Below are 14,223 nucleotides of genomic sequence, written 5' to 3'. Positions count from 1 at the left end.
GTCTGTTTCCTCCCAATAAAATAGAAAATCCTTAAGGGAGAGACTGTGTTCATAGAATGGAACAGGTGCTCAATAAAGATTTATTAAATGAATAAATGAATTCTGTAAAAAATCATCTATTTCCTCTCGTTTTTCAAATACAATGACAAAAAAATTTCTAGAGGAAACCACATCACTTTTACCTTTCCTGTATGTGTAGTTATTCTATTTTCTCATTTTTTAAAATTTTTAACAGCTTAATCGAGGAAAACTTGCATACCGTAATATTCACTCATTATAAAACTCAAATGAATTCCAGTAAATTTATAGTTATACACCTACCACAATCTAGTTTTAGATCATTTCAATCACCTAAAAGTTTCCTTATATCTGCAATTAATTTGCAACTTGCAAAATTAATTAATCTGTAATTAAATTTGAAATTAATTTGCAAAATTTGCGATTGCTTTCTCACTCCCAACTCCATCCACTCACAAACATATATCTGTTTTCTGTCTCTGTAACTTTGCCTTGTTTTGACATTTCATAAAACGGAATCATACAATATGCTTTCTTTTGAATTGGGCTTTTTTTACTTAGTGAAACGTTTCTGAGGTTCATCCATGTTGTAATATTTATTAGTAGTTCATCCCTTTTATTGTTGACTAATATTCCATTAGAGGCATATACCACATTTTGGTTATCTATATACCTGGTGATAGACATTAGATTGTTTAGTTTGTGGCTACTCTAAATAATATTGCTATGAAAATTCATGTATACCCTTGTGTGGACATATATTTTCATTTCTCATGGGTAGATACCTTCAAGGTGACTAGAAGGGCCATATCCTAAACTTATACTTTTTTATTATTTTTTTAAAATTGAGATATAATTGACATATAACATTGTGTAAGTTTAAGGTGTACAATGTATTGGTAACACCTCTGTCATGACACATCATCACCATTTCTTTTTTTGTGGTGAGAACAATTAAGATCTAGCCTCTTAGCAACTTTGAAGTCTATAATACTGTATTGTTGACTATAGTAACTATGTGTAGTGTAAGCCTGGGACAGGTTTTTTTGTTTGCTCGTTTGTTTGTTGTAATGCAAGTGCTAATATTGCACTTGTGCTTAATGAGGCATCCACTTCAAAGACGGCTATCTCAAACACATTGCAATCTACAAGACTAGAGAAAGAGCCAGGCTGCCCCACTCCTGAAGTTCTTTTGTTTTAGAAATCTTTGGTTGACTTAAATAATTGAGTTTGGCCACTTCCCAGGCTTTAATTCCTGCTCTTGTTTAAAACTCAATGAATAGTGAACCAGAGAAACTCCAGGCCTCCACCCTGGACCTCAATAAAAGCAGAACCCCAAGTCCATGCTCACTCACACTCTCTCTTCTCTCCTCCTCTTTCATCAAGTCCTCGCTGTGTAGCTTCAGGCACACTGTATACCCTTCAGGAATTGTAAATAACATACCTGTCTTTTTTTCCCAGAGTTTCTTGATCATCATTGCTGCAGTGCATCTTGCAATCATGCTAAGAACCACAAGGGCCTGTCCAGCCACAGCATTGGTTCCAAAAGGGAAGATGTCTGTGGGGGCTTGCCATGGTCCCACGTGAGTGCCCCCAGGAATTTCTAACCAATAGCATCACTATCAATACGGCTGAGACCAGCATGAAAGACTATGCTGTGCATTCAATTTCCTGAACTTATTTCTCTGAGTTGCAAGCTTGTACCCTTAAACAACATCTCCCCAATTCCCCAACCAGCCGATCTATAGTAACCACCATTCTACTGTTTTCATGAGTTTGGCCACATAGAAGTTACATCATACAGTATTTGTCTTTCTCTGACTAATCTCACTTGGCATAATGCCCTCAAGGTCCATCCATGTTCTCACAATTAGCAGGATGTCTTTCTTTCTCATGGCTTAAAATTTCTACGTCTTTATCCATTTATCCTTTGGGGGACCCTTAAATTGTTTCCATATCTTGTCTATTGTGAGCAATGCTACAATGAACATAGGTGTGCAGATATCACTTAGATATATCCGAAGAAGAAATACCTTCTGAAGAAATTGAAATCAGCCTATTGAGAGTGATATACCCAGCAAGGGGATTGATGAATAATATGGTCATTCAATTCTTAATTTTTTGAGGAACTGTCATACTATTTTCAATAGTGGCTAGACCATTTTACTTTCCCACCAACAGTATAGAAGAGTTCCCTTGTCTCCACATCCTTGCCAACATTTTTATCTCTTGTCTTTTTGATAACAGCCATCCTGACTGGTATAAGGCGATATCTCATTGTGGTTTGGATTTTCCTTTCCATGATGACTAGTAATGTTAAGCATGTTTTCATACACCTATTAGTTATTTGTATGTCTTTAGAAAAATATCTATTCAGGTCCTTTGTCAATTTTGTAATTGGATTATTTCCTTTTTTTTTTATTTTGCTATTGAGTTGTATGAGTTTTTAGTATATTTTGGATATTAACCCCTTAGCAGATATATGGTTTGTGAATACTTTCTCCCATTCTGTAGGTTGCCTTTTCAATGTATTGTTTCCTTTGCTGCTCAGAAGCTCTTTAATTTCATGTAGTCCCACTTGTTTTAGTTTTTGTGTCCTACATTTTCTCTCTAAAGAAATAGTCAAGCCATTTTCCAAAGTGCCAATATAATTTTATATTCCCACTGGCATGTATGAGATCCAGTTTCTCTACACCCTCAACAATACTTGTAATTATCTATTTTAAAATTATAGCTATTCCAGAGGCACCTGGGTGGCTCAGTCGGTTAAGCATTCAGGATGCTTAAGGAAGCAAGCACTTGCACTGGCTAGAACATTTCAGGTCATGATCTCATGGGCAGTGAGATTAAGCCCTGTGTTGGGCTCTGCACTCAGCAGGGAGTCTGCTTGAAGATTCTCTCCCCACTGCCCCTCACTCACTCATATGTTCTCTCTCTCAAATAAATAAATAAGTGCCAGAGGCTGGAAAAAAATCATTAAAAATAAATAAAATAAATAAAATTATAACCATTCTTTTTTTTTCTTTAAAGAATTTATTTAGGGCGCCTGGGTGGCTCAGATGGTTAAGCGTCTGCCTTCGGCTCAGGTCATGATCCCAGGGTCCTGGGATCGAGTCCCGCATCGGGCTCTCTGCTCCTTGGGAGCCTGCTTCTCCCTCTGCCTCTCTCTCTCTCTCTCTCTCTCTGTCTCTCATGAATAAATAAATAAAATCTTTAAAAAAAAAAATTTATTTATTCATTTGACAGAGAGAGAAAGCACAACCAGGCAGAGTAGCAGGCAGAGGCAGAGGGAGAAGCAGGCTCCCCGCTGAGCAGGGAGCCCAACATGGGGCTCAATCCCAGGACCCTGGGATCATGACCTGAGCCAAAGGCAGACACTTAACCAACTGAGCCACCCAGGCACCCCAATTATAACCATTCTAATGGGTCTGTGGTGCCATAATATTGTGGTTTCAATTTACATTTTCCTAATAACTAGTGAACTTTGAGCATATTTTCATGTATTTATTAGCTATAAATATATCTTCTTTAGTAAAATATTTAAATTATTTGCCCATTACTATGGACTGGATTTTTTTTTAAAGATTTTAATTATTTATGATATGAGGAATTTGAGAAACAAAACAGAGGATCATAGGGGAAGGGAGGAAAAAACGAAACAAGATGAAACCAGAGAGGGAGACAAACCATAAGAGACTCTTAATCTCAGGAAACAAACTGAGGGTTGCTGGAGTGGTGAGGGGTGGATGGGGGGCTGGATGATGGACATTGGGGAGGGTATGTGCTACGGTGAGTACTGTGAACTGTGTAAGACTGATGAATCCTAGACCTGTACCTCTGAAACAAATATTACATTATATATTTAAAAAAAAAAAAAAAAAGAAGAAGATAGTAGGAAGGGAAAAATGAAGATTCTCCCTGTTGAGTGCAGAGCCCAACACAGGGCTTATTTATTTCTAACAGTTCTGGAGGCTGGCAAGTCCAAGATCAAGACACTGCAAATCTGGCATCTGGTGACAGCCCTCTTCCTGGCTTGTAGAGGGCTACCTTGTCATTATATCCTCACATGGCCAAGAGAGATATCATTTCTTTTGTGTCTTTTTTTAAGATTTTATTTATTTATTTGAGAGAGAGAGAGAGTGCAAGAGTGCACAAGTTGGGGAAAGGGGCAGACAGGGGGGAAGCAGACTCCTCGCTGAGCAGGGAGCCCAGTGTGGGGCCCAATCCCAGGACCCTAAGATCATGAGCTGAGCCAAAGACATGCTTAACTGACTGAGCCACCCAGGCACCCTCTTGTGTGTCTTACAAGGGCACAAATCCTTTCATGAGGGCTCCACCCTCATGATGTAATTACTTCCCAACAGCTCCATCTCCAGATACCATCAAGTGGAGATTGGGCTTCAATATATAAATTTGGGGGGAAAAAAGTATTCAGTCCAGTGACTCCCTCTGCCTGCTGCTCTCCCTGCTTGTGCTCTCTCTCTCTGTCTGACAAATAAATAAATATTTTTTTATTATGTTATGTTAGTCTCCATACATTACATCATTAGTTTTTGATGTAGTGTTCCACGATTCATTGTTTGCGTATAACACCCAGTGCTCCATGCAGTACGTGCCCTCCTTAATACCCATCACCGGGCTAACCCATCCCCCCACCACCCTCCCCTCTAAAACTCTCAGATTATTTCCCAGAGTCCATAGTCTTTCATGGTTCATTTCCCCTTTTGATTTCCCCCCCTTCAGTTCTCCCTTCCTTCTCCTAATGTCCTCCATGTTATTCCTTATGTTCCACAAATAAGTGAAACCATATGATAATTGTTTTTCTGTTTGACTTATTTCACTTAGCATAATTTCCTCCAGTTCCATCCATGTTGATGCAAATGTTGGGTATTCATCCTTTCTGATGGCTGAGTAGTATTCCATTGTATATATGGACCACATCTTCTTTATGCATTCATCTGTTGAAGGGCATCTCGGCTCCTTCCAGTTTGGCTATTGTGGACATTGCTGCTATGAACATTGGGGTGCATGTGGCCCTTCTTTTCACTACATCTGTATTTTTAGGGTAAATACCCAGTAGTGCAATTGCTGGGTCAGAGGGTAGCTCTATTTTTAACTTTTTGAGGAACCGCCAAAGTGGCTTCCACTTTCCAAAGTGGCTGTACCAACTTGCATTCCCACCAACAGTGTAAGAGGGTTCCCCTTTCTCCACAACCTCTCCAACATTTGTTGTTTCTTGCCTTGTCAATTTTTGCCATTCTAACTGGTGTAAGGTGGTATCTCAATGTGGTTTTGATTTGAATTTCCCTGATGGCTAATGATGATGAACATTTTTTCATGTGTCTATTAGCCATTTGTATATCTTCTTTGGAGAAGTGTCTGTTCATGTCTTCTGCGCTTTTTTTATTTTTCATTTATGCATTTTTATTTGCTAATGTTTATATCAGTACACTAAAACTAAATTTTAGAGACACTGGATATCATTAGTTTGAATACCATTAGTTTATTATAAAAGAGAGACATGAAAATTATTTACATGATGAAAGATTTCACAACTTCACTGGAATGGGCAGCTTCACTTCATGCCATTTTAATAATGATTTCAGTCCACATACATTCCGAGAATGTCACCATCTCTAAATAAGAAATAATCCTTGTCATCTAGAACTACTTTGGTGCCTCCATATTCTGGGAGGAGAACTTTATCTCCAGCTTTCACACTCACTGGTTGAATCTCTCCACCCTTTCTTTTAGAGCCCAATCCAACAGCTACTACTGTTGCTTGCAATACTTTTCCTTGAGATTTTTCTGAAAGCATAATACCTCCTTTGGTTACAGTTTCAGGTGCACTCCTTTCAACTAAAACTCGGTCAAAGAGGGGAAGAAACTTTCTAAACACCTGCCCTGCCATGACTCTGGCTGCCGCAGTTCATACTCTGCTCTGGAGCTGCCGCCACTGCAAGGCTCTTCTGCACATCACATTTTTTGATGTGAACGGCCTAAATGCTCCCATGAAATGGCATGGGGTTGCAGATTGGATAAAAAGACAGGACCCATCCATATGCTGTCTACAAGAGACTCATTTTGAACCTAAAGATACATCCAGACTGAAAGTGAAAGGATGGAGAATCATTTTTCATGCCAACAGACCTCAAAAGAAAGCTGGGATAGCAATTCTCATATCAGACAAATTAGATTTTAAGCTAAAGACTGTAGCTAGAGACACAGAAAGACACTCTATCATTCTTAAAGGATCTATCCAACAAGAGGATCTAACAATTGTAAATATCTATGCCCCCAGCATGGGAGCAGCCATCTACATAAGCCAACTGTTAACCAAAATAAAGAGTCACATTGATAACAATACGTTAATTGTAGGAGACCTCAATACTCCACTCTCATTAATGGACAGATCATCTAAGCAGAAAATCAACAAGGAAACAAGAGCTTTGAATGATACATTGGACCAGATGGACCTCATAGATATTTACAGAACATTCCACCCTAAAACAACAGAATACTCATTCTTCTCGAACGCACATGGAACTTTCTCCAGAATAGACCACATACTGGGTCACAAATCAGGTCTCAACCGATACCAAAAGACTGAGATTATTCCCTGCATATTCTCAGACCATAATACTTTGAAACTAGAACTCAATCACAAGAAAAAATTTGGAAGAAATTCAAACATTTGGAAGCTAAAGAACATCCTGCTTAAGAATGTTTGGGTCGGGGCGCCTGGGTGGCTCAGTCATTAAGCGTCTGCCTTCGGCTCAGGTCATGATCCCAGGGTCCTGGGATCGAGCCCCGCATCGGGCTCCCCGCTCAGCGGGAAGTCTGCTTCTCCCTCTCCCTCTCCCCCTGCTTGTGTTCCCTCTCTCGCTGTGTCTCTCTCTGTCAAATAAATAAATAAAATCTTAAAAAAAAAAAAAAAAAAGAATGTTTGGGTCAACCAGGAAATCAAAGAAGAACTTAAACAATTCATGGAAACCAATGAAAATGAAAACGTATCAGTCCAAAACCTATGGGATACTGCTAAGGCAGTCCTAAGGGGGAAATACATAGCCATCCAAGCCTCACTCAAAAAAATAGAAAAATCCTGAATACACAAATTAACTTTACACCTTAAAGAACTGGAGAAAGAACAACAAATAAAGCCTAAGCCACGCACCAGAAGAGAAATAATTAAGATTAGAGCAGAGATCAATGAATTAGAAACCAGAAATACAGTAGAGCAGATCAACGAAACGAGAAGCTTGTTCTTTGAAAGAATTAATAAGATCGATAAACCACTGGCCAGACTTATCCAAAAGAAAAGAGAAAGGACCCAAATTAATAAAATTATGAATGAAAAGGGAGAGATCATGATTAACACCAAGGAAATAGAAACAATTATCAGAAATTATTGTCAACAAATACATGCTGATAGAGGTCTTTAAAGCTATAAATTTCTTTCTAAATGCTGCCTTAGTTTCCAAATATTTTATAATTTTCTTTATGATTTCTTCCTTGACTTATCAGTTATTTAGTAAGCTGTTGTATAATTCCCAAATATTTATGGATATCCTATGATTCTTTTTTTAATTTTAAATTTATTTCCATTGTGATCACAGAATATACTTTGCATGACTTCAATCTTTAAGAATTCTGAGCCTTATTTTTCGGTCCGTAAAGAATGTTCCATGTGTAATTGAAAAGAATGTATATGCTGCAGGCTTTGTGTGGTAAGTTAGGTCAAGTTAGTTGATGTTGTTTGTGTATGCTATCCTCTTGATTTTCTGTCTAGTTCTTCCAATTATTGAGAATGAGGTATCAAAATACCTCACTATTTTTTTTTAAACAGTTTTATTTACTTATTTGACAGAGAGAGAGACAGCGAGAGAGGGAACAGAAGCAGAGGGAGTAGGAGAGGGAGAAGCAGGCTTCCCAATGTGGGGCTCGATCCCAGGACCTGAGCCGAAGGCAGACGCTTAATGACTGAGCCACCCAGGCACCCCAAAATACCTCACTATTATTGTTGATCTATCTATTCCTCATTTTACTTCTGCCACTTTTTGCTTTGCATATTTCGTTAGATATGTATACATTTATAATTGTTATATCTTCCTTTTGTATTGACTTTATTCTCATTATGTAACTTCCCTCTTTGTGTTTCATAATATTCCTTGTCTTGAAGTCCTGTCTTTTTTTTAAAAAAGATTTTATTTATTTGAGAGAGAGAGCACACAAGTGGGGGAGAGGGGCAGAAGGAGAGGGAGAAACAGACTCCCCACTGAGCAGGAAGCCTGACACAGGGCTCAATCTCAGGACCCTGGGATCATGACCTGAGCCAAAGGAAGATGCTTAACTGACTGAGCCACCCAGGTGCCCCTCAAAGTCTTGTCTTAAATCCATTTCTTCAAAGATTACTATAAACACACCAACCCTATTACAGTTATCATCGACATGATATATATTTTTATATCCTTTCACTTCCAACCTATTTGTATCTTTGAATTTAATGCCTCCTGTAAACAGCACATACTTGGATCTTACTTTTTATCCAGTCTAATAATATCTGCCTTCTAATTTGTATGTTTAGTCATTAAAATTTAACGTACTTATTGATATAGGTGGATTTCAGTTTGCCACTTTGCTATTTGTTTTCTGTCTACTGCCCTTTTTGTTGCTCTATTCTACCTTCATTGCCTTCATTTATGTTCACTATTTTTACATGTACCATTTTAATTTCTCTTTTAAATCTTTTTTTAGGATTTTTTTTAAAGTAACCTCTACATCCAGTTTGCGTCTTGAACTCACAACCCTGAGATTAAGAGTCACATGCTCTACCAACTGAGCCAGCTGGGAGCCCCTTAATTTCTCTTTTAATTTTGAACTATATATTTCAGTTAGTCTCTTAGTGGTTGTTCTAATACAGTATGTATTTGAACCTATAAAAATATCCATCAGATTAATACTAACTTCCAGTAAAATGGAGAAACTTTCCTTCTATACAGTTCTATCCCCCCGAACTTTTGTACTTATATTACATCAATATATGATATATAGCCAACAATACAGTGTTATAATTATTGCTTTATATGGTCTTGTGTCTTTTAAATTATTGAAGAGAAAAAAATATAGAGTCTGTTACATCAATCCAGCTATTTACTATTGCCTGTGTTCTTGATTTCTCCTGGATTCAAGTCACCATCTACAGTCATTTCCTTTCAGCCTGAAAGACTTCCTTTGGTATTTATTATAATACAGGTCTGCTAGCACAGAATTCTCCCAGTCTTTATCTAGGAAGGTCTTTATTTCACTTTGGTAGAACCCTCTTATTGATGGAGCTAAGCAGGAGGTGGATGAGAAGAGTGAGGTGGATGAGAAGAGTCCAGGCCAGAGTAACACAGATTCCAACATTTCTTACCCAAAGACTAACATTCTTGAATGCTTTTAGTTGATTTCCAGAGCACAGAAATCGTTGTTTTTGTCAATTTTATACAGCTTTGTAGTTGTTCCTTGGAGAGAGAATTTTCTAATATCCTCACTTGGCCAGGGCTAGAAGTGCCTTTTTCAAAGTTAAAATTGCCTATTTAAGGAAGCCTAACTTTGAATCATATTTTATGAATATTAATCATTTTATTTCTTAATCATACTTACAATAGGTTGTTATATTTTACTGCTGTCTTCAAAGAATCAAATTGGAATTCATTTATTATTTCTATTGCATTTTTGGCTTTCTGTCTTTTTGACTTGATTTTTATAATGACTGACCCAACCCTTCCATTTTGGGGAGGGGGCTCTTTGTTTAGTAACATTTAGTAAAATAAGTTCACTATTTTCTGTCTTATTTCTTTATTTTTTTTAAAGATTTTACTTATTTATTTGCCAGAGAGCAGGAGAGTACAAGCAGAGGGAGCGGCAGGCAGAGGGAGAAGCAGGCTCCCTGCTGAGCAAGGAGTCCCATGCAGGACTCAATCCCAGGACCCGGGGATCATGACCCGAGCGGAAGGCAGACACTTAACCAACTGGGCCACCCAGGCATCCCTGTCTTATTTCTTTAATTAAAAAAGACTTATAATGGTATGTAGATGAAAACTTTCCTTTATGTTTATTTTTTTAATTTTTTTTAAGTAGGCTCCACACCCAACATAGTGCTCGAACTCACAACCCCGAGATCATGCAGGCTTTACCTACTGAGCCAGCAGCCAGGTGCCTGGAAAACTTTCCTTTGAGTAAAGCATCTAAATAGTAAAATTTGACTTGCTATCTTTTTTCTTTAATTCCTTCCAAGATGTTATGTAAGTTCCCTTTTTATTTCCTATTTGAGTCAAAGGAAATCTAAACCATGTTACTTAATTTCATATTAGGTAAGATTTGGTAACTTTTCACTGATTATTTCTAAAGTTATTGGTCAATGGACACTATAGACTACAAAATACCTATTTTGATATAGTAAATGATTTTTGTGCCAAACAAACGTTATATAAATGTTCTAAGAAATTATTAAAAATTCTCATTCTCTAATTGTGGGAATATAAGATGTTATGTTTAATAAGTAATTTATGTTTATTGACCAAGTAATTCAATTCTGTCTTCTACAAGAACATAAAGATTGGTGTATATGTAATGCAAAAGAATCAGAAGTGAATATCCATGAATCTAATCAGTGCTTATTTTAAACTGGTCCATTTATATCAGTGATTTTCTTTTTTGCAGAGCATTCCTTTATTTTCTCAATCCATTTACAAATAAAGGGTATTTTCTACTCAAAAAATGGCAACACAGATTAATAAATAATAAAGAAAAGATCCTAAAGTACAGAAGGAAGAAAAAGGTATTTAATGAAATTGGAAAGTACTTCTGTTGCAATCTTAAAGGAGACCCACAGCAAGTATACACTACATTTAAAAACATATCTATTATGAAAGGAATGTACAGAAATGTGTCACTCCATGTGAAATATTGTTTTGAATATAGTGAAGACCACTAACTAGGCCCTATTGTTGCACTTAGTAAAAGTTTGCTTCCCATAAAAAGAAAGTATCAGAGCTTGGTAACAGAATGAAATCAGAATCTCTGAAAGCCTCAGAAGTAAGGGGGATGTCTAGAGATACCCTCTTCTAAGGTAACTTCTAACATTTTCTTTTCTTTCTTAAAAGTGGATGTTTCAGACTTAGCCATTGAGGCAGAAAACATGATGCTAAGGGAAAATACTGGATATAAAATGCTAAATGAAGAAAAGTGGAAATGCATAGGCTAGATAAAGTAGAAATTTAATTTCTGAAAGACAAAGATGTCTGATGAGGGTGAGTGACTTAAGGTCTCAGTTTGATTTCAAATGGAAAAAAGTTAAAAAAGAAGCCCAAAATGAAGTCATTTGCACCCCACCCCCAAGACAGCAAACCAAGATTCAATTGTAGTTTCAACTTAACCTCAGGAATGTGACCTTTCAACATTCAAACTCAAATTCCAGATCAGCACTAGTGAGGTCATCTGCATGATAAAAACTCTGCCAGTCTCTCTTCCTCCTCCCCACAAAGAAGATGTCCTAGCCTCAAAAAAAATTCTTTCTTTTCTTTTGCTAATAACTTCCTTGCCACACCCACCTGCCTATAAAAAACCTTTGTACAACTCCTCAGACTATCTCTCTACTTGCTAGACGGGATGATACCTGATTCATGAGTCACTTAATGAGCCCAATTAGATTTTCACATTTACTCAGTTGAATTTTGTTTTTCAGCAAAACTGAAAGCAAAAATGCAGCACTGTGAGCGAGTTTCCTCAAATTGGACAAAATGCTAAAAAGCCATGTTTCCTGGTGCCTTTGTCTATTGGTGGTGTGTTTTCAGACTGGAAGGGCAAGAGAAGGACTGGCAGCAGGAATTGTTTGTGTATCTGGAGCACTACTGCCATCATGAGGAAATAGTTTCAAAACATCCCAAGTTGTTACAGCGTTCTTCCCATGAGGCCAACCAGTTAACAAAGGTCCTCCTTATGAGGAAGTAGAACAGGCCTGCGTTCCAAGCTGGACTTCTTGCCTATTCTCCTAAGGCCTAACAAGACACCTGGACATTGGCAGTATCTGGACGTAGAACCTAGAGACCTGGAGAATGAGGGGGCTGCAGTGAGCTAGTGGCTTCCAGGAGGTTCAGGCATAGAGTCACGGGGCAGGACTTAGTATTCAAGGGCAAGACTAGAAGAATCCACCCAAAGAAAAATGTTGGCTCTTGTGGGCATTTGTCTCCTATTCTCTAGGTTCTACATTCAGATACATCCAGTTAGCAGGCTTAAACATGGCGTCTCTAAGCTATGGTGCTTAGGTCCCTTGTGGCTGAAGTGTCAGAGTAAGATGAACAAGCTTGTTTCAAGGGAAGTTTAGCAGCATTTGGTACGATTGCTATGGATCTCAGATCACACAAAATTCTGGAGCCCCACTGCCTGATTAGGAGTAGAGGCTAAGCCGTCTCTAAGCTATGGTGCTTAGGTCCCTTGTGGCTGAAGTGTCAGAGTAAGATGAACAAGCTTGTTTCAAGGGAAGTTTAGCAGCATTTGGTACGATTGCTATGGATCTCAGATCACACAAAATTCTGGAGCCCCACTGCCTGATTAGGAGTAGAGGCTAAGCCGTTGAGTCTAATTTAGACTAGTTGAAGAAAAAAAAAAGACCTACCCCAGGTGGAATTGTGATTTTTCAAGTATCACAAGAGAGGAGGGCACAAAACTATTTATTGGCTTTTCCAGAGGAAATCAAAGTCCATCATAGGGGCTCCAGCAGCCCCCCTCTGGATCCCTGCCAACAATGTTCCACTTTAGCATACTAATGATTTTGAATGAGAAGTTACTTAAGAAACAGCCAGTGTCAAAAGAACATTCTGACACCCCTTTGTCTCCAGAAATCAAGAAAAAGTCAACTATGTGAAAGGTATCCTCCCTGTAGGATACCAGGTTAAGAGACATCCCTATTACCAAAGATAAAAATTTAGAGCCAAGAAGGCTGTATAAACAAACTTTGTTACTTAACTACTCCAGTCCAAATTCTCTTTAGAATTCCTTATAATTGAGGGGCGCCTGGGTGGCTCAGTCGTTAAGCGTCTGCCTTCAGCTCGGGTCGTGATCCCAGGGTCCTGGGATCGAGCCCCGCATCGGGTTCCCTGCTCGGCGGGAAGCCTGCTTCTCCCTCTGCCACTCCCCCTGCTTGTGTGTTCCCTCTCTCGCTGTCTCTCTCTCTTCAAATAAATAAATAAAATCTTTAAAAAAAAAAAAAAGAATTCCTTATAATTGAAACTCCTGATCATATGTTTTCTTTGTCCTGTCAATTCCTCACAGATTTATTGTCTTTGTATAAAAAGTATAAAAACTGCCTGATTGGTCATTTCTTTAGTTCTCAATTTCATTATTGGGCCTCCGTGAGCATATAATTAAACTTACGTTTCCCTATTAATCTTTCTCATGTCAATTTAGTTCTTATACCATCTGGAAGAATCTTGAAGGGCATAGTAAAAATTTTCCTCCCCAACACCTTGAAGTCTGCAACCACTAATCCCATTATACCAATCAATGTTCTCTCTACTCTGGTTTATAGCTGGTTGGAGACAAAGATGTCTCATAGGCTTGTCTTGTGATACCTGAGATTAGATGAAGACTCCCATTAAGTTTTTTATCTAGGCCTGAGAAATCAGCTACACATCTATTGTAGCCGCTTCCTCCTAGACTTAAAAGTTTTTCCTGGTCTTCCTCTCCATCTAGCCATCCCATTTAGGTGTGTGCATCTGTTCTGCTAGCCAAAGTTACACTGGGCTCTAGTATTTTGTGTGGTCTGTGATCCATAAGCATACCAGATGTTCCTAAACTTCCCTTGGAACAAGCTTGTCCATCTTACTCTGACACTTCAGCCACAAGGGACCTAAGCACCATAGCTTAGGGACACCATGTCAAAGCCTGCTAACTCTTGCTGCAAGGGGCAAGAAGAGGAGACAAATGCCCACAAGAGCCTACATTTGTCTTTGGGTGATTTCTTCTAGTCTTGCCCTTGAAAACTAAGTCCTGCCCGTTACTTCCTATGCCTGGACCTCCTGGAAGCCGCTAGCTCATTGCAGCCCCTGCATTCTCCAGGTCTCTAGGTTCTACATCCAGATACTGCCAATGTCCGGGTGTCTTGTTAGGCCTTAGGAGAGTAGGCAAGAGGTCCAGCTTGGAACTCAAGCCTGTTCTACGTCC

At 38.5% G+C, this 14,223-nt stretch overlaps 1 long non-coding RNA gene and 1 pseudogene across 2 annotated transcripts in view; both read right to left on the bottom strand.

The window, feature by feature from the left end:
* LOC118521887 (uncharacterized) overlaps window positions 1-14,223 on the bottom strand; it is a 168,010-nt gene that overhangs the window by 122,982 nt on the left and 30,805 nt on the right. The window lies entirely within an intron of this gene.
* LOC144380359 (10 kDa heat shock protein, mitochondrial pseudogene) lies at window positions 5,423-6,111 on the bottom strand (annotated as a pseudogene).

Source organism: Halichoerus grypus, chromosome X (assembly GCF_964656455.1).
Source record: "Halichoerus grypus chromosome X, mHalGry1.hap1.1, whole genome shotgun sequence".
Lineage (NCBI taxonomy): Eukaryota > Metazoa > Chordata > Mammalia > Carnivora > Phocidae > Halichoerus > Halichoerus grypus.
Note: the sequence above shows the minus strand (reverse complement) of the source record. Positions and strands in the feature narration are given on the sequence as shown.